This window comes from Kogia breviceps, chromosome 17 (genome assembly GCF_026419965.1).
Source record: "Kogia breviceps isolate mKogBre1 chromosome 17, mKogBre1 haplotype 1, whole genome shotgun sequence".
Taxonomy (NCBI): Eukaryota; Metazoa; Chordata; class Mammalia; order Artiodactyla; family Physeteridae; genus Kogia; species Kogia breviceps.
Genome location: NC_081326.1, coordinates 20,328,727 through 20,350,859, shown reverse-complemented (window position 1 = coordinate 20,350,859; position 22,133 = coordinate 20,328,727). Strand labels below are relative to the sequence as shown.

Below are 22,133 nucleotides of genomic sequence, written 5' to 3'. Positions count from 1 at the left end.
GAGGTTGCCTTGGAGAAAAGAGAAGGGACAGATAATCAAGCATCTTTTCAGATTTGCATAAGGTGCTTTCAAAACATGTGTATATATTGTGTTGTGTTTAAGAATTTCTTAGGGGAGAGGCCTTCTGTTGTCAGGAAACTTCAAGATAAACCAGGTGCTGGGGGTATCTTCCATTCCAGAGGCCTGAATGTGGTAGAACTATCCTACATGAGCTAAAGTCAGGAGTGTGTTAATTGCCCTGGGAAGGAATTTGTAAGCCTGAATGTAGTAGGCTAAGTGGTCAGTCAGTAGACGGGGAAGTTTGTGGGATTCATGATGAAACCCTGCCACATAACCTTCCACATCTACAATAGAGTCTGTAAATGTTTGCAGCAGCATTGGTGGCTTGGCCCTGGGTTAACCCAGAGTAGAAAAGGAGCCAGCAAAATTGCAGGAGTTGGATTACTCCCTAGAAATTAGAAGACATCTTGCAAGGCCCCTGGTTTGCCTACATACAATGTCTGAGTGCTTCCTACCTAAATCTGTGGAACTCACTTGACTTTCTGGGTTACACATTTATACAATCTTGATTTTATAGTATATGTGTAACAGTTTAAAAAAAATTTCTCAATGTAACAAATTTTTTAAAAAGGCTCTCAGATGTCAGAGTTGAAAAAGGGGAAGGAACCGCAAGGGCTGGCTTTCAGTTGGTTGAAAGCCATACATTCCAAATGTGACTTGACTCTTTTATTGTAGGCTGTGGGTAAATTCCATAACATCCCATGTTTTCTGTGTCAATATGTATTCTGAAGCCAAAATTTGTTTGTGTGAGACTTCGTTTTGGCATATTCTATTATGTTACACTGTCACTTGAGGTGGTCAAAAATTTGAGGATAAATTTAAGTAAACATTTCAAATATTACTGTTAAAAGTTTATTTTAAATGTTAGATTCACTGTTATAAAGTTCCAGAACTGATACCTTTTGTTCTTTTACTATAATTCTCTTTAGACTTTGCTCCTGCTAAATTCTGAAATACTTCTTTCTCATCCTAAATGAGACTAATACCTGGGGCCAGGACAAAGAAAATCAGTTTTCTTACAAGTAAGGGAATTCTTTATATTACTTCATTAAATATAAGCATTGCTTGCCTAGCAAATACAAAATTACAATGTTGCTGGGCAAAGAAAAAGTTAATTCGTTTTTTTTTTTTTTTTTTTTTCTGAATTTGGTGTTTGTCAAAATATTGCAGAACTGTGCTATTTTTTTCCCTGAAAGTATAACTTTAATTAGCCTATAGTAATTGGTCTAGCCATCTTTTATTTTTAATATATAGATCAGAGTGTTCATATTGCTGAATGACCTTTAGAACACTCTTTCAATCGAGATCTATTGATGGCTCAGGAAATCAGTTCAGTAAGTTGCAAGAAGCAATTTTTTAAATGAAATGATAAAAAATACTAGAGCTCATCACACATGGAAACCGAAAGGATTGTTTTGTGAAACATTTTTCAGCTATATGTGCATGCGCCTCTTTGTGTGTGTGTGTGTGTGTGTGTGTGTGTGTGTGTGTGTGTGTGTGTGTACTAAGTTGCAAGATAAAGACTGTTTCTTACTGTGGGTTGAGAAAATCAAAAATATTTTTAAATAGTTTATAATAGTATTTTAGAGGATCATCTAAAATGTGACAGCTGAAATAATTGAGCATCTGTCCTATGATGAAAGAGATAGTGATAATTGAAAACTCAGATTAATAAATTTCATTACAATGGGATTGAACAAGAAAATTAGATTCAAGATGGCTCTCCTATGTCTTTTTCTGAAGTCACTGGAAACTTTTTTATCCCTTAGATAACCCACTGTAAAACACTACATTCATATATTTTTAGGACATTTCAAAAATTTAAATATCATCACACCTCCGTGGTTCACATTTTGATGAAATATAAATATTCCCATGAGCTCTTTTATTTTATTTTTTTATTCCCTTTGCCTGGAATGTTCTACCTGCAGCTGGTCATATGGACAGTACTCATCAGAAAATACCTCTAATATTTCTTCTAGAGAAGGGTTTTCTGAACCACCAAATCTAAAATGTATCCCCTCAGTATGCCAGAATATGTTTTTTCTTTTTAATAACATTTATCATGTAAAATAAAAATATTTGTTTTCTTCCTCATTTTGCTAACTACTCGATCAAAAATCCACCCATCCATTTCTCCAAAATGTGAGCTCCAGAAAGGAAAGTCTTCGCCTCTCTTGTCCACTGCTTGCCTCAGAAAAGTGTCTGACACAGAGTCGTTCCTCAGTAAATATTTATTGACTACAAGACTGATTTAGTTTAAGAAATGACCACAAAATTTGCTTCTTGCTTTATACAAACTTTCTAAAAGTGGAAATCAGGACATCTATAGCAATATACCATTCAAAATAATTTGGGGGGGGGTGGCTTTGTCTTCATTAGACTTTATTTTTTATTTACTCTGAGTAAGAGTGTTTGGATTCCAAACCTTGAATAGCTTAGGAAATAATCAGAAAAAAAGAAAAGAGTTTATTACCAACTCTGACCAGCAATCCCATTTAAAACTAGAGTCAATAACAACTCTGATGAAGACAATTAAAATAGAGTTTGTAACGAAAGTGGCTACTTTAGTAGATCATTCTGTCTCCATCTGCTATTTTAGGGGTCAATATGAGCCCTTTGTGTATTAAAATCTGTCAAATATACTCCTGAAAGTTCTTTTTTCAGTTAGCAAATTAAGAGGAGTGGATGACTACTATCTCTATTACAGGCTGGAAAACCAGTATGTCTGCCTGAGTGCACTTATTTGAATGGAAAATAGCTAGATATAAAGTACACTGAAAAGAAATATGATAAAGCCTTTAAGCTAAGAGGCAGCTGACCCTATGTTAAAGGTTAAGTACTTCAAAAGTCATATTATTGGGGGGAAATTTTGCCTCTATGGGTGATTAAATTTAGTCTTCAAAAATTTGGAGAGTTAGGACATTTAAATTGTTAGATGAGTTTTTAGTAAAGACCTTGAGATTACATTGGTTATGTACCTAACCCACTTAAGATATTATTGTAATCATGAAGCCATTATTTGAAATACGCTGTTTGGCAGATAGATACTATAATAAATGTTACCTCTATTTTAATACCAAGGTAAAATTAATAACTTTCAAGTTGAAATTCAGTTCATTTATATACAATCTCCTCCAAATTCTCATCAAGTTCTACCATTGTTTGTTATGTTATAACAGATGTAGCAAACACCAAAGAGGAAATACATCAAATCAAACTGTTTACTGTTTGATCTTGAGAATGATCCAGAGAAGCAAATGTCCAATGTTTAAATTCTGAGGCTTAAAATAAATATTTCAGAAAGACTCTCATCTTTTGTTGATTGGTAAAATACACCACAGAATATCACTTCCTCACTACTTAATTCACTGTAAAGAAATATAGAATTTTTAAAAAAGAGTTGCTTTTTCTGGTAAACATGGAAGGTCTACTGAAATAGGCATTTAAAAAAATAGATTGTGCTAGTTTTGCCAGCATATATACTGAAATTAATATGATACAGAGAAGATTAGCATGACCCTGTAGAGGATAACATGCAAATTTGTGAAGCATTCCATATTTTTGGTATGTGTGAAAGTTGTTGAGAATTGATCCTTCTCATCACAAGGAAAAAATAGTATTTTCTTTTTCTTTTTTTCGTATCTATATGAGATGACGGATCTGTATGAGATAATGATGTTGAACCTGTAGTAATCGCTTCATGAAATATGTAAGTCAAATCATTATGCTATACACCTTAAACTTATACAGTGCCGTATGACAACTGTATCTCAATAAAACCGTAAAAATAGATTATGCCATAGAAGCATAAAATTGAAAGGCAATCATTATAATAGCAACAAAATAAGGGTCTATTTTATTGCATACTGAGATAGTGTCAGATTCTGAACCAGGTATTTTCTCACAAAAACTCTGGAAAGTCACTACTTTCTAGTAGTTTTTAAAAAGTATACATTGTATACCTCTTGCCAATTTACAGACATAGTAACTTTCTTAATTGAACTATATAAACATTTATACTAGAAGGGCATGAATATCAATGAAATAACTTTATTTCCAAAATGTGGCCAGTAAATAGAATATGTTTTGGGGAAATAATACATTCCTTCTATTACTGGCACAAAAATATAACTTTGGTTAAAAAGAGATTGAATGACTAGTTATGACAACCCTATTCACCCTCACTTTCAAATCTACTATCAGGAATTGTCCAGCTTCTAAAAGTTTCAAAGTGTTGGTAAGTAAGAGAGACTGATCCTGATAAATGCAGTGTCTTACTTTGTGAAAACATGACAAAACTTTAAGAAGTGACTATTGTTAAAACAATAGTTTTAAAAATAATTTTAAAAAATTAAGAGTGTGGTTTTGGGGGTTTTGGTTTTTTTTAATTCCATTATGTTGATTTCAATTTCCTTCACACAGTAGAAATTGAAGTCTTCAAAGGGATTCCCAAAAGGTTGTCTATGTTAAAATGCCATTTCTAAAAGATAATCAACAACTGATGTTTGTAGGTTATTCTCACAGGGATCACATGTGACAAATATAAAGCCAACTGGCCATTATATACTACCCTTGACATGCACTCCATTCTCATAATGAACATAATACTAAATGAGGGACAAGGAGATTTACATTTCAGAACTGAATCCAGAGAATTACAGATAAACTTGGTAATATAGTATCTGAGGTAGATTAGTGAAGTCCAGGATCCATAATTGTCACACTAATACCACTCAAATATGTATGTCTTTCAATAAAAGCAACAACAAAAATGCATATACCATTAATTTTTTTGGGCACTAGAAATGTATGACATTGCTCTATGTAACTCTAATACATTACTTAGTATATGGTAATCCCCTGGTGGCAATGATTGATTCAGGATGCTCCAGTCATAGTGAAGCAATTTATTCATTGCTTTTGGGAAGCAGCTTCTTCATGTACTGAAAAAGCAAGCTATGTAATCCAGGTTGCAGCAAACATTTATGTCCACCATGAGGAGACCTAGCTTGCAGGTGAAGCGGCAATACAGAGGAGGGTAGAACAAAGTGCTGAAAAATTGTTTAGTATCATTAGTCAAACCGTGTTTGGGGACAGATTAGTTTTAGACTTTTAGTTGTGTTTAACTAATCTATTTCATTTGCATTGGATTTTTTATCACTTGCCACTTAAAAATGGCCTGGATAATAGTTATCAAATCTTTAAAAAGGATTTTTACAGATTTTTTTCTCCACTTTGATATGAACATTATTACTCTGTCTAACTTCTCACACTCAGCATATTATTTCTATAAATGTTAATTGATGAGCCTTGGTTGGAGGAAAGAAAAAAGTTTCCTGTAAGAATCTGTTCCATTTATTTTTATTATTAAGGAGCTGGAAGCTATCATAATTGAGGTAAAGGAGACAAGTATAGCATATTGATTTAATGTGATCAGCCCCCTTCCAAAAAAAATGTTGTTGAAAATAGCAACATTTTCAAGCCAGCCCACAAAAATATCCTCGACCCCAAATAATTGTCTGCCTTTCTATGCTCTTAGAGATATTTATATCAGAGTTAAACTACATGGAATGTTGAATAGCCTTTGAGAGTTACCTAAACACTGATTACACAACATGCTAGTAGACCATTATGCCCTGTGTTTTTAAAAGTTACTAAAAAATAAACAAATCTATCTAAAATATTTTATAGCTAAAAGAATAATTGGTTAAAACAATTTTTAAAGTATTAGGGAAAGGAACAATATATAGAGTGTTTATTTTTACTTTCATTAATTAGTATTTAATCTGGCCAAAGAAACTAAAATACAACACAAAACAATGTAATGTACACCTATATGTGTACACATGTATGTACATCCAAATCTCTGAGGGGAAAGTCCATAGTAGTCATCAGATTTTCAAAGGGATCTAGTATCTAACATTAAGGATTAAGGGTTTAGAATTCAATTTTCATAGGTTTGTTCAACTCTCATAAGTACCACAGTTCTAGTATGTCAATGTGTAAAGAGTAGTGACTATTTGATGGTTCACAAAATCAAACTTCATGTACAAGAAAGTAGCTAAAAAAGAAAATTCTGGAATCTGTCTGCTAAGGTTCGAATCTCAGGTCTGCCACATGCTGACCAAGTGACCACGGACAAATATCTCTCCTTGTCTCCTTTTACTTGGAAAATGAGAAACTTAAAGCACTTACCTCTTAGGTTCATTGTGAAGATTAAAGAAAAAAATCTCATGTAATACATTTAGAATATTGCTTAGAATGGAATAAATTGTTCATAAATGAGCTCTTATTATACTACTTGTCTTTCCCGAGGAGGGAGGGACTTGCCCAGTTACATGTATGTACAGTATGTTTATTTATTTTACAGTCTACCTGGATTATATATTTGTCCAAGATATCAAAGGACTTAGGGAATTTAATATTTTATGTCATTCTTAAGTGATAAAAAATAGTATATATTGTAAGAATACATATATTTTCACACACATATATGTAGTTAAGATGGAAAATTCAGTCTTTTTTCTCCTGTTGTAGGGAAAAACCTCAGTTCAGCCTATAGTGAAGGGGGGATAGTGTGTATCTCCTTTAGTGTTCACAGAAAATACTTCACATCTGACACGTTCAGTCACCAAAAGTGGGCGGTTGTTTTCCCCACAACAAACAATTCTCTGAGACATCAACTGGGTGTCCTATAATTTAACTCAATTCTAACATTATCTACCTGGAGATAGTGTCAGATCCCACAGGTAAGGACTCAGTCTCACAAGACTGCTCCCACCCACTTCAGATGATAAAGGATACAGATAAACAGCAAGATGAAGAGATACAAAGGGCGAGGGCTAGGTTGGTCCCAAACACCAGAGCTTCTGTCCCTGAGGAGTGATGTGTTTGCCAGCCTGAAAGCTCTCCAAGCCCTCATTCTTTTCATGGAAAATCCCACTGGGATTTTATGAAGGTTTCCTCATGTAGGCATGATCAATCATGAACTCTGTTTCCAGGTCCTTTCTGCTCTCTAGAGGCACGTGGGGGCCAGACTGAAAATTAGCAGCTTCTAATCATGGTTTGGTCTTTCTGGTGACCAGCCCTCATCTAAGAGCCATCCAGGGGTCCATCCAGAATTACCTCTATAGAACAAAAGATGCTTCTGGTGCTATTATCACTTGGAAATTACAAAGGTTTTAGGAGCTCTGTGCCAGGGACTGAGGGCAGAGACCAGTATATGTATTTTCTATTATCTCTCAATAGTAAAAGTATATAGCAAGTGCACCATATTTCAAAACTTTGGTTACCATAAGAAAAAGGTTTGGAGCACACGATAGGGAAGGTGCCTTTAGCTCTTTCACACAGAGAAGAGGAGGGAGAAGTGAACTCTAAATATAGAAAGATAGATGCATGAGTGAATATTATACCACATTATTTTCTACATGTTTGAACTTTTTTGATAAAATATAAAATATGTACAAATGCAAATATTCTAGAAATTTTAATGAAGCTGGGTAACGTTGGTAACTTTTTATTAGAAAATTACTGACTCAGTGCTACAAGCTATGAAATTATTCTAGAAGACTTTTTCATTGAGTATTATCCCTGCCACTTCTAAATATATACCAGATATATTGTTCATAGATAAGATCCTTGTAATTCGCAATATGTAACACTATATTGGATAATAGCAAAATGCAATAAACATTTCTCTTAGTAAAACAAAATATTTAGACATTGACAGAAGTGCAAGTATGCGTTATAGGTAGATATATTTTCACCCTATTAGTTTTCCAATCTGATATATAGAGAGATACATTATATTGCACTAATTGCAAATCATATAGTTTAAATAAGTCTTTATAACCCTTTCAAATATTTAATTGGTTACAAGGACTGCTCCTCTGGCTGGATTTTAGTTATCGTTAGAATGAAAAAGGATATAGGGGTATATATGTTTATACCCAAGACAGACAGACACGTAATGCTGCCAGGTAATTCCTATGATGGGTAAGATATTTAGACAATGATTTAATACCTACTAAGTGCAAAGAGCTGGGATAGACTTTGAGAAGAAATGATTACAAATTAATTACTTTGAGGATGATTCATAATCAAATAATTATAATATTGTGAATTACAGATTACGTGTTAATATATCTGTGTACAAAGTGTTATAGAAGGCAAGATAAAATTGTGAAAACTCATAGACTGTGATTTACATGAATTTCTTTCTCAAAAGCAAGGCTTCTGCATTCCACCTTGGATCCCATTCATACTATTATCTGTGCAGGGATGGGCTGGGGAAGGCTCAGCAGCCATGGCTCACGGGCCTAGCCGCTCTGTGGCAAGTGGTGTCTTTCTGGACCAGGGCACGAACCCGTGTCACCTGCATCAGCAGACGGACTCTCAACCACTGCACCACCAGGGAAGCCTTAGCATTGCCATTTTAACAATATTAATACTTCCAATCCAAGAGCACAGGATACGTTTTGTTTTTGTTTTTGGTTTTTTTTTTTGTTTTTGTTTTTTTTTTTTTTTTTTTGTGGTACGCGGGCCTCTCACTGCTGTGGCCTCTCCCGCTGTGGAGCACAGGCTCCGGACGCGCAGGCTCAGCGGCCATGGCTCATGGGCCCAGCCGCTCCGCGGCACGTGGGATCCTCCCGGACCGGGGCACGAACCCGCGTCCCCTGCATCGGCAGGCGGACTCCCAACCACTGCGCCACCAGGGAAGCCCCAGGATACGTTTTGATTTCTTTGCATCATCTTAAATTTCCTTCATCGATATTTCATAGTTTTCAGAATATAAGTATTTCCCCTCTTGGTTAAATTTATCCCAGGTATTTTATTATTTTTGATGCAATTTTAAACAAGATTTTTTTAAACTTTCTCTTTCTAATAGTTCATTATTAGTGTAGAGAAAAGCAACAGATTTATGTGTAGTACTCTTGTATCCTGCAACTTTGCTGAACTCATTTGTTAGTTTTTTGGTGGAGACTTTAGGGTTTTCTACATAGAGTATCATGTTATTTGCAAATACTGTTAGTTTTACTTCTTCCCTTCCAATCTGGATGCTTTTTATTTTTTCACGTCTAACTGCTGTGGTTAGGACTTCCAATATTATGTTAAATGGAAGTGGCAAAACTGGGCATCCTTATCCTGTTCTTGATTTCAGAGGAAAAGCTTTCAGCTTTTTACCATTGAATGTGATGTTAGCTGTGGGATTATCATAAATAACCTTTATTACGTTGAGAAATGTTCCCTCTATACCAGCTTTGATAAGAGTTTTTGTCATGATCAGATGTTGAATTCGGTCAAATGCTTTTTCTGCATCTGTGGAGATGATCATATGATTTTTATCCTTCAGTTTACTAATGTAAAATTAATCATTTTGATTGATTTGTGAATATTGAATCATCCTTGAGTCCCTGGAATAAATCCAACTTGATTATGTTTTATGATGCCTTTTTTATGTTAGATTTTGTTTCCTTTTTTCAGGTTAGGGATGTTTTCAACCATAATTTTATCAATTATATTTTATATGCCTTTCTCTATTCTCCTCTGGGACCCCTAAAATGCAAAATGTTAGTATGCTTGATGATTTCCCAGAGGTCCCTTAAAGTATCCTCATTTTAAAAAATTTGTTATTCTTTTTGCTTTTCTGATTGAGTGATTTTCATTATTCTATCTTCCAGATAACTTATTGTTCTTCTGTATCACCTAATCTGTTGTTAATTCTTTCTATTGTATTTTTCCATTCAGTTATTGTTTTCTTCAGCTCTGACCGGTTCTTTTTTAATATCTTCTAGTCCTTTGTTGAAATTCTCATTCTTTTTGTCTATTGTTTTCCCCTGTTCAGTTAGCATTTTTATTACTATTGCTTTGAACTTTCTATCAAGTAAATTATTTACCTCTGTTTCATCAGGCCTTGTTTCAGGGTGGTTTTTTTTCTCATTTTTTTGAAACATATTCCCTCTGTCCTCTCATTTTGCTTAACTTTCTCCGTCTCTGGGAAATTAGGTGAAACAGTTACCTATTCTGGTCCTAAAGGTGTGCCCTTGTGTGGGAGTGTCCATATGCATTCTGTGGCTGCCAGTAGGTCTGGTGAGAGTTGGATCTGAAGTGAGCATCATCCACATCTTCTTTCAGGGAGTGTGGCAGCCACCACCTTGGTCGGGAAGTAGGGCTGGAGTTGGAGGTGCTAGAGCTAAATTCATGTGCAGGCTAGGGCTGCTTCTATGCTCAATGGTCATTATTGTCCTATGGTCATGATCCCTGAGGGAGTCGGGTTTCTCTCGAGTGTCATGGTAGTCTCCACTTTGGTTCAGGTTATGGCCGAGGCCTGAGGGCTTGGGCCTACACTTCTGTGCTGGTTGCACTTTTTTCCTGAGGCGAGCTCGTTGGTTAAAGTCTGAGTCAGGGCTGGAGCAGTTGGTGAAACAATACTGAGCTAGTTTTGTTACCATAGGCAATGGTTGTATGTTCCCTGGAAGTAGTTTCACGTCTCTTAAATGTGGGTAGGGACATGCTTGCTGGAAATGGCTGCCTCTGCCCAGGTTAGAGGCAGGATCAGGACCCAATAATGTCTAACTGTGCATGTTCTCCTTGGCAACAGCAACCTCCACCTTAGTGAGGAGCAGAAAGAAGAGCTGGAGAAGGAGCCTGTTACAGGCTGGCAGGCAAGCTGGGCTGGTCCTGCAAGCCAACCAGAGCCCCAGGCAGCTTTCAATATGCTGCCTCCACACTGAGACCAAGAGTAAGCAAGACTGTGTGCACACTCTTCAGGAGAAGAATCTTTGTTTCTTATAGCCCTTTGGTAAACTCCACTGGGTTTCAAACCAGCTAAGAGGGCTTTTCTCCCTGGTGTCAGATCCCGAGGGCTGGGGTGCCTAATATGTGACTCAAACCCCTCCCTCCCCAGGGAAGATCCCAGAGCCCATGATATCCTCTTCCTCTTCTGGGTACCCCCACAAGGGGTGTGTGTCCCAACCTGATCATTTTTCCTTCCGTCCTACCAAACTCTGTGTGTATCTTCCTTTACAGCCTTTGTTGTAGAAGAGCTGTTCTGCCAGATTCCAGGTCATTTTCAGCAAGAGTTGTTCCACATGTTGTTATATTTTTTGTTTGTTTTATTAGGGGAGTTGAGCTCAGCATTCCCCTACACCACCATCTTGATCTCCACTCTCTAAAACACTTTTAGTTGAGCAGTGCAAAGTTCTCACAAAGTATTTTGCACACCAAAACTCCTCTTTTTGATTGATGCAAATGGGCCTTCATACCAGAATGAGAGGCAGATACCACTCTGCCTGTCTTCTCTTTTCATATCCTCACCAAATAAATAAATAAATAAGTAAATTGATCAATACATTTAAGATGGAAACTGAATCTTGCCCTGCTTCTTTTAGACCCCATATAAAGATTACTTGTATCTGTTCCTAAAAATATTTGAATATTTCTTCAAGTAGGAAATGTGCTAAAGAACCTTGCAAATAACATCAGAAATTTACAATAATAATTTAAAAATATCTATTGGAGGAAATCCCCAAAGGTATTCAAGGTGATGAAAGCAGGTATGATACTGGCTATTTAGTAGGGAACTGATATATTGAATATGACAAATATTTCAAAATACACTAGGCTTTTGTCCAGTCAAGTGCAATACCTTTTCTAAGTAATGTAGGCAGGAACTATCTAACCCCCAAATTTTCTTTAATTATAGTATCAGTATCAGCAATCATAAAATTACATTGTGTTCTCCATCCTACATATATATATTTTTTAAAAGCAAGAAAATGTGCAGTGGACTATGATTTACTTCCATGGATACAAAAATAAACAATTACAGACAGTGAGAATAAATGTTGAAAGATGACATCAATATGGTATAAATCCAGAGAGAGAGAGTTTTCATTAACATTATTTTAGTTACCTTCAAAACTTCTGATTTAAAGACCTCTCAGAATACGTGTATGTAAGAATATGTAGGATGAAAACATATGCCTTGGAATTCTTTTAATTACACATTCTGTGCAGAAATATCTGTATTAATGAAATGTTGCTTTCATACCCTTCTCTACAATGCTCTCAATTTCTATGGATGGAAAGATTTCTATATCTAAAATATAAGACATTATGCCCAATACAACCCAAAGAAAGCTATTGTCACAAAACATTATATGCCATCTCATCCTGACACATTTAACTCCTCAGGGAAAAACAAATGTCATAAAAATCTTGCCAGTCTCACAATAGTAACAATCCAATATGGCTACCTACCTCTTAGTGTCAAATTATGCTTTCTGTTCGGCTAACACAAAGCCTTCTTCCAATGTCCACATTTAATAATGTGCTTACTATACATAAATAAAAAAAATCAAGCTTAAAACAGATATGAAAAATCAGGAGAACAGATGAAAAATGCATATAGTGATTTCATTTCTGTGGTGTTAATAGCTGACATGTGATTAAGCTAACTCTAGCCTAAGTATTATTATTACTATGTTTTAGTATTTCTGGACTTTTAATTACCTGACATGATGTGTGTCAACTTGCCATTCACATATCTCTATTTTCAGTTGTATTGTTTTCTGTCATACTTACATTGTCATTTTTTTCTGTCAATATTTTAATTTAATGGTAACCATGGAAAGCTTCTAACCCTTATGTTTCTGAATATAAATCTTAATGAAAATGGCCCCAGCAGTTTTGACTCTGTTTTCTGTTGTTTCTAACTGGCTGAAAGCTATGAATGTTGAGTACAACTGACCCTTTCAAAAGGAATCCAGCAGAGACTGAATTAGAGACACTGTGTGAAAAGAGTTATCTGCCTCAGGGATTTTCATGAGATTTCAAGATATTGGATGGAGTCACAGTCATTTGAAAGTTTGACTGTGGCTAGAAGATTTACTTTCAAGGTAGCTGATTTACATAGCAAGTTGGTACTGGTGTCAGCAGAAGAACTCAATTTTTCCATGTGGGCCACTCCATGGGACTCTTTGAAGTCTGGTATCTGACTAGTTCCAAAGAGCAAGGTGTAAGCAGCCACATTTTTTTTATGACTTAAAAGTCACACGCCATCACTTCATCAGGTCCTTTTCATCACACACATCAGTGCTTTTCCCTGTGGAAGGTACCAGCCAAGTGTATGAACACCAGGAGGCAGAAATATTGAGGATCATCATGATGCCTTGTTACCAGAGAATATGTGATAGGAGAGAAGGTATTTAATATACACTTGAGCTATAACAAGAAATGAAAAGGTCCTGTTACCTCAATTCAAAAGGGAGAAAAATCACCTGTTTTTTACTTTATGTATTTTGATTGATTAATAATGGTGATAGACTGATATATTAATTTTACTCATATCAAATTGTCTGTTACTTTCAGTCTTCTTTCATCAAATCTAATTATTTCAACCCATTTATAATTTGTTTCATTCTTCTTTCTGCTTTTCTACTTTTTTTTTTCAATTCATAATCACAAATGTTCAGGTGAATAGATTTGAAGTGATGCTGAATCAAAGGGGAGAAAGCTAAGGTATCTCACTATTAGTTCATTACAATGATGTCATTAAAGACTTATTTTGCACTACAATTCTATGCTATTTTGCTAAGAAACATTAAAAAGTTTTTTAAAATAAAGATATTACTTGTAAAAGTCACATAACTTTCTGACCTTTTGTTGTATGTTGTTAAAGTAAAATTATATTACTAAATGATAAAATATGGTAGAGAATATGAAAGCAATAGTTGGCATTAAGAGAGTAGAAAATGTTGAAATTTTTTTTTTAAAGACAAGAAGAAAGAAAAAGAGGAAAATTTGAGAACATAGATTAAGAGTTACAAACTCACATACATACAGGGAACAGGCAGGGTAAATGGGTAAATGGGTAAAGCAAGGCTAAGTGGACATTGTAGAAAACTTAGAAGATGCCACACTTAAAGAGGGCAGTGAATATGAAGCCCATGCCAATTTTTGAAATAACTATTCTCATACTAATAAAAAGAAACTAGAAATATGAACTTTTAAGGGAACTCTTTATGTAACAGCTTCATTGCTATGTAATTAACATACAATAAAATGCATCATTTTAAAGTGCAAAATACAGTGTTTTGCAGTATATTCGGTTGTACAACCATCATCACTATCCAATTTTAGAACATTCTCATCACACCAAAAAGAAACCCTGTACCCATTAGCAATCGGTTCCCATTTCTCTCTCCACACAGTTCATGGCAATGTCAACCACTAATCTAATTTCTGTCTCTATGAACTTGCCTATTACGGATAGTTTATATAAATGGGATTATATAACATATAGTCCTTTTTCAGTGTTTTTTTCTGCTTATGTGATATTCATGAGCCAAAGATGGCTTCTCTATATCAGTCTTATGTTGTTGGCTTCTTCATAGCAGGCTAGTACCTGTTAGCTCAAAAGCTCACTCACATCAAACTCAAATTGTTACATATCCTGTTGTTTTTAAATAAAGCCCAAATAAGCAGATTTTTAGCCATAAAGCAGCCACTGCTGCTCTTCACATATTTCTGGTCTAGAGAAACTGCACTCAACGTCTACTAGCTATAGATAAGATCAACTCCAAGGCTATAGTACCCAAGCCATTGTTGCCCTTCAGAGATCTCTGATCCAGACTCTCCCCATGGTGTTCTGCAGCAACATCACCTAGACACATAAACTCTCCTCTCTGATTCTTCTCCTTTTCTCTGTGAGTTCCTCACTACGCTCCTCTGTGAGTACCCTTGCCCTTCTCCTCTTTTTGGTGATGCTCCTCATACCATAGCCTCTGAAAAGTTTCATACTATGAGGGGCTCTCTTCCCCATCCCACCTCCAAATGCAAACCTGCCAAAGTGTTGCCCACATAAAGCTCATTATGTGCTACTATCACCTCATGGTTATATGTATTTTTCTTGACCAGCTTTGAAATTGTTCAAAATCACTACAGCTTAACACAATGTTTTCAAGATTCATTCATACTGTAGCATATATCAATACTTCATTTTTTAACTGTTAAATAATATATTATTCATGGATATATCACATTTTGTTTATACATTTATCAGTTGATGGACATTTGGATTGTTTCCACTTTGGACTACTATACTAGTATGTTTTTTTTTTTTTTTTTTTTTTTTGTGCGGTACGCGGGCCTCTCACTGTTGTGGCCTCTCCCGTTGCGGAGCACAGGCTCCGGACGTGCAGGCTCAGCGGCCACGGCTCACGGGCCCAGCCGCTCCGCGGTATGTGGGATCCTCCCGGACCGGGACATGAACCCGCATCCCCTGCATCAGCAGGCGGACTCCCAACCACTGCGCCACCAGGGAAGCCCAGTATGTATATTCTTATACAAGTTTTTATATGGTTATATACCTAGGAGTAGAATTTTTCTTGGTTATATACCTAGGAGTAGAATTTCTTTGTAATATGGTAACTCTATGTTTAACATTTTGAGGAACTGCCAAACTCTTTTCCAAAATAGCTGCTTCATTTTACAATCCCACCAGCAATGTACTATGGTTCCAACTTCTCCATATCTTGCCAACATTTGTTATTGTCATAGTTCTAATAGTTTTTTGTTGTTGTTTGCTTTTTTATGAGGAATGAGGCTGATTCTTTGTTAAGTGATTTTTGTCATGAAAATATTTTGGATTTTGCCAATTACGCTTTCTGAATATACTGAGATAATCATGACATTTTGCCCTTTATTCTATTAATATAGTATATTATATGCATTGATTTTTCAGATGTTAAACCAATCTTGGATTCTAAGAGTAGATAACAGTTTGTCATAATGTATAATTATTTTCATATATTGCTTCATTTGGTTTCTGGGTATTTTATTGAGAATTTTTGCTTCTATATCTATAAAATATTGTTCTGTAGTTTGTTTTTGCTTTGTTTTGTTTCTTGCAATGTCATGGTCTGGTTTCGGTGTCAGAGTAATCCTGGCCTCATAGAATGAGTTTACAAATTGTTTCTCTTCTTCTATTTTTGGAAGAATTTTAAAATGATTGGTATTATTTATTCTGTGAATCCTTGATAGAATTTACCAGTGAAGCCATGGGGATAATTTTGTGGAAAGCATTTTGATTACTAATACAATCACTCCTTATTCAGATTTTCTTCTTGTTTCTGAGTCAATTTCAGAAGTTAGTGTCTTTTAAGAAATTTCTCTAGCTTGAATTGACAGCTATTAAATTGAAAATATACAAAAAAATTGGATCCAATTTAGCTCCATTTCATTTACCACATTTTTAAAATTTTGTCACATAAAATACATCTTTGTTCACTTTAAACCCATAGCACAGATATGTAATCTTTTTTTTTTTTTTTTTTTTGCGTTACGCGGGCCTCTCACTGTTGTGGCCTCTCCCGTTGCAGAGCACAGGTTCTTGACGCGCAGGCTCAGCAGCCATGGCTCACGGGCCTAGCTGCTCCACAGCATGTGGGATCCTCCCGGACGGGGGCAAGAACCCATGTCCCCTGCATCGGCAGTTGGACCCTCAACCACTGCGCCACCAGGGAAGTCCTATAATTATTTTTTAATGTAGTTGTCATTTAGATTCTATGGAAGAAGAAAAGTTTTATAAACAAACATACATTTATACTATGTTTTCTATTTGTCTATGTAGATATTTTTGCTGAGGCTCTTTACATATTTGTATGGATTTAGTTACTGTTTGATGCTCTTTCATTTCTGCCTGAAGGATTTTCTTTAACATTTCTTGTTGAGCAGGCTGGTTTGTGAAAAATTATCTGGAATTTCTAAAATTTCTTTATTATTGAAGCATAGTTTTAATGAAAATAAGACTTTTTTTGACATTTTTATTTAGCACTTTGAATATGTTATTCCACTTCCTTCTGGCCTCCATGATTACTGATGTTAAATCAATGGTTATTATTGTGCATTATAAATAACTTTTCTTATGCTGCTTTTAAGATTTTCTATTTGTCTTTTTCTTTCAGTACTTTGACAGTGACTTGCCTAAGTGTGGATCTCTTTGAGTTTATCTTAGTTGGAGTACATGGAGCTTCTCGGATGTTCTTTGCAACAGTTGGGAATATTTGGTTATTATTTCTTTATATTCTTTATGCTTCTTAATTTTTCTCCTCTCCTTCTGGCAATGCTATTATGCATACATTAGTGTGCTAGATGATCCACCATATAGCTCTGAGGTTCTTTAAACTTTTTTCTTTCATTTTCCTGTTCCTCACACTGGATAATTTCAATTGTCTTATATTCAAGTTTGCGGATTCTTTTTCTGACAGCCCAAATATGTTGTTGAGCTGCTATAGCAAATTGTTCACATCAATTATTTTTATTTTCTACTCCAGAATTTTTGTTTTACAAAATTTCTTCAGAATTATTTTTTAATAATTTCTATTTCTTGGTTGATAATACACTTTTGGTGAGACATTGTATTGTACTTGTACTTTCCTTTAGTCCTTTAGTCATGGTTTCCTGATTATATTTATAATAGCCAATTTAAAGTCTTGTGTAGTAAGGTCATCATCTGGGCTCCCTCAAGGATTATTTCTGTTGATCTCCCCCTCCCCTCACCTGGGTAGGGTCAATACTTTCCTTTGTATTTGTATGTATCATTTTAGTTGTTGTTGAAACTGGACTTTTAAATAATATAATGTGACAACTCTGGAGGTCAGCTTTCCTCTCCCCCTTCAGAGTTTGTTTCTGTTGCTCTTTGTTCTTGATGTTTTTATTCCCATTTGTTTATTTAGTGACTACTCTAAACTGATTACAAGCCTATATGTTTGCCATGTGCAGCCGTTGAAGTCTCTGCTTAGTTAGCTTAGTAGTGACCTGTTGTTTGACTGAGATTTTCTTAATGTCTTGAAACTTAAAGACTTCCAACCTTTCACCAAGAACCTCTGTGTATGTGTGTGTTGGGGCACACCTCCAGCACTCCGGCAGTTTAAATCTCTCTGTAGCCTCATTTCCTGCTTGGACAGAGTCTTGAGGCTTAGCCAGAGATGAAAGATTAGGGCCTTCTCAGGTCTTTCCTGGACATGAAAATAGCCTCACACATGTGCATGCAATTCTATATCTACAGAAATATGTCAGAGTGTTCCAAAGACACTTGTGGATATCTCATTCCCTAGCAATTCCTTTTAAATGTTTTGGTCAGCCTCTTATTTTCCCTATCTCATATTCCAAACTCAGGCATTGTGATGTTAAACAATTGCCCTGTTTTGTTTTTTGTTTTGTTTGATTTGATTAACTCTGTAGGAAGAGCTTTTCCCTCTGAATAAGTTCTGCATAGGTCCTATGAATGGATCTTTTCCAAGAAGCTATAGAAATATCAAGTATTGATAATTCTCTGACATGGGGTTTGGGGGAGGTTTCTAATCCTACTTCCTTCTGCAGTGACTGCTGGGTGCTCAGTTTCAAATCTATCTCAGTTATAGGGCTTGGTTTTCAAGAGCCTCATGGAGTTGGGGAGAAAAAGGTGAAAATAGGACAAGTTAAAATGTCCCAGTGCTCACTTTTACAGAGAGTCAGCTGTGTTTCTTGGAAAAACATTCTTAGAATTGTTGCAAGATTTTGGTTAACTTCCAAGCTTCTAAAGAAGTTAATTTTGACAATTTTTCCACTGTTCTTTTTGCGTCAATGGAGGAGTGAACTTTTTGGAAGTCATTACTCTGTCATTCCAGAAGTTCTTCCCAATTCTCTCATTTTGAAATGTTGAATATTCTATTATTTATTCTGAATTTTTCAGTGTGTTTCAAACAAAACATATCTATGGGCAGCATATAGCCACAGAAAGAGAAACAACTTGCAGTTGCTTACATAAACTCATGTAGTGAAAGTCTACGATATTAACTGAACACCATTTGATAAAAAACTACTGATATAGAGAGTTTCCTAATACTATCTCTTTATTACGGTAATAAGAATGAAATAATGTTATTTTATAATCAGCCAAAAATTAAACTGTTTATTGTCATATTTGTATAAATCAGTAAAGTGAGTAGTTTATTTTTAACATGTTATCAAAGCAGAAAATGACCATTTTAGGCACACAGATTAGGGAGTCCTTTCTCAGGCTGCAGATATTTTGGTTGAATTGTGAGTCTTAACATATCTGTAAAATTCACTTCTATAGACCACATCATTCTTTACTGAAGATATACTCTTATTCTTGAATCACAATTTGTTTTTGACTCCCTGTTCACTAGTTTAGACTGTACCACCTGCTTTTCCTTTCAAACAAGTGCCAGAAGTTGTTTCTATATATTCATATTTGCAGGGAAGACTAGTTTGGCAGCTAGATGAAGACAGATGATGTCCTCTCATGATAACAGTGAGGCATTGGGGTGAAAAAAGGAAATGAGAAGCATAAACTAGAGTAGAAAGTCTTCTATAGCATGCTAAGTGTCTTGGGGTGAATTTAAATACACTGTAGAGTTGGGAAGTTAGGGGCAGATGCATATGGAACTAGTTAAGAGGATTCGGAAGACAAAACATTATTTTTCCTTTTCTCTCTAGAACTTAGGACATCTATCTCTGGGTATCCATGGGGGATTGGTTCCAGGCGATTCCACAGATACCAAAGTCCTCAGATGCTCATGTGCCTTGTATAAAATGGCTTAGTATGATGACTACAGTCACATGCATACATATGAAACCTGGGTTTTTCATCCTTGGAAACAGAGGACTGTACTCTCCTGTTTTGCCCAAGACTGGGGACTCTGGGAATATCAGAACATAACAGGTGTACACATTAATGATCCAAAGATGTGTGGTGGCAGCATCTGGGATCTCCAACCGGCTTTGCTCAAGAGTATGCAGACAAATAGGAGACGGAGCAGGAAAGGAAGAACAAAGCCACCAAATGTAACTGCAAAGAGATTTTGAGAGTTCCCCAGAACAACTAAGCAAACACTTGTGGGTAGAGACTGTGGCCCTGTTTTAAATGGGTAGTTGTTTTTGAGACCACAGACCTGCAGGCTACATTTAAATTTTATTTTTCTTTTATCTTGATGAACTTTTTTAGGTGACCTGTGTCTCATCAGTTCAACCTTCTTGTTTCCACAGAACATAATTGGTGATCTGCCCTTATGCACTGACAAACTAACTCCTTGGTATCAAGATTACAATAAGTTTTCTTCAAAGATTCATTGGTGCATGTTACACAAATAGACAACTGTTATAAATCTCAATACCCAGGTTGACACTGTCCAAATATGTGTGAAACTCAATTTAGCTGTTAGAAATGATTTATATTTATATTTCCAAATACGTGTATGTTTTTGAAACGTCTGTTTACTGTTCGCTCAGTGAAACATACTTGTAAATGAGTGAATTGCTGATCTAAGCCACTGACCCACACAGTTCTCTTAGATGTTCTGGTCATTAACTGGAGGAAATCTGGCCAGTATCTACTGGTTTAGTCAAACGTTTCACAACCTCACACAAAGTTATACTCCTAGATTCATCTTCTTGCCTTGAAAATTCCTGCACAGGGTGACAACTTGAAGCTGCTGCCTGGGATGAGTGACCTGTTCTATTCAGATACCCAAGGAACTCAAGCATCAATGCTCTACTTTATTGCATCTGAAATCTCACCTTTTATGTAGAGTTTGTTTATAAGCTGACTTGATTCACCAATTATTTGTACTAGTCCTGATGTTCTATTTCAAAAGCCTTTGCAGTAAAGTTGATAAATGGCTCTTTAAGCTCCAAGTACTAAATTAGTATCCTTAATTTCTATATATTATTTTGTCTGACCCATGACTATTTTGAGAAAGAAAGAGGCCATTAACTGATGGGACACTAGAACAGTTAGCACACACTGGATCTATGGCCTCCTTACCTGTGAAGCACAAGAACAGATTATGTAGATTAATTAAAAACTTTGAGAGCCACATGTACTCATCTTTGTGTATGTGCTTATATCTCTTCTTTACAGAAGAGATATCTTCTTTTCTTTACAGAAAAAATTGAAAGACTTTCTAGGGTGTGTCCTTTCTCCCTTTCTCTTTCCTTGTCTCTCTCTCTTACTCTATGAGATTAGAACAATGAGAAGTTTATTTTTGAAATGAACAGCACATTATGAAAAAAGCTCTTTCATTAGCTTGTCTTTGCTTTATTTGCTTCAAGAGAGAGAATACTCTGAAAGCAAGCTATTTGCAATAGCATTGGATTTAAAAATTATTTCCAAGGCTCTACCTTCAAGTGCAGAATTTCACCATAGAAAATTCAACTAAAAGTGCTATAAATTAAATAGATGTTCAAATTAGCACAGGGTAAATTTTAAAATAATAAGAACCCCGAAGATCCAACTGAGAAGCCAGGACATTAGATAGGTTGTCACGAAGATAGGATTTTGTCCTGACTGTGCAACATTTTAGTTCCTTTAGCTGACGGTTTTGGGCAAAGGAATACATTAAAATCTTTGTCAGGTCACATAGTCTGAGTCTGTCTTGCACAATATCAGTGATGCTGATATGTGATAAATATTTGTTCTTTGATCTTCTTTAGGCCAACCTTCTCTAATTTGCCTACTTTCCTCTTTTTATGCTTTCTCCTAAAAACATAAAATCAAGCTTCTCGATTCCCACTCAAACTCACTTGGCCAAAGAGAGAAAGAAAAACAAAAACAAAAATATTACAAACATCAAATGAATACATTTTAAAAATGTTTAAGTTTTGCCATAGATGCTTCATTATAATTGCTTATTAGAAAAAAATACTTTTTTTCTATAAGCCTGTTTAAATTCTTACAGAAATTTAAAATTTACAGGAATCTAGATTGTACTATGGGAGGAAATAAAATGTACTGGTTATGATCAGAAATCCAGTCAGACTGACTTGAAAACAAGTCTTGGGTCAACATTTACCACCTATACGATGTTGAGCAAATGATTTAACTTATATACGTGGTGTGTACTATTACTATCACAGGTTCACCACCCCCCCCAAAATTTCCTATTTTGTATTTAGCTCATATGTTTTTAAATCAATAGAGTATAATGCTGTTAATTGAGATTTGCCTTGAAATGATGACATTTTACTTTATGACAAAGTCAATATTTTAGCATTCATTACAC

At 35.5% G+C, this 22,133-nt stretch overlaps 1 non-coding gene across 1 annotated transcript; it reads left to right on the top strand.

Moving 5' to 3' along the window:
- Positions 1 to 3,521: 3,521 nt before the first annotated feature.
- Positions 3,522 to 3,626, top strand: LOC131744295 (U6 spliceosomal RNA). The gene has a single exon (XR_009332084.1). It is a non-coding gene; the product is annotated as a U6 spliceosomal RNA (small nuclear RNA).
- Positions 3,627 to 22,133: the final 18,507 nt, after the last annotated feature.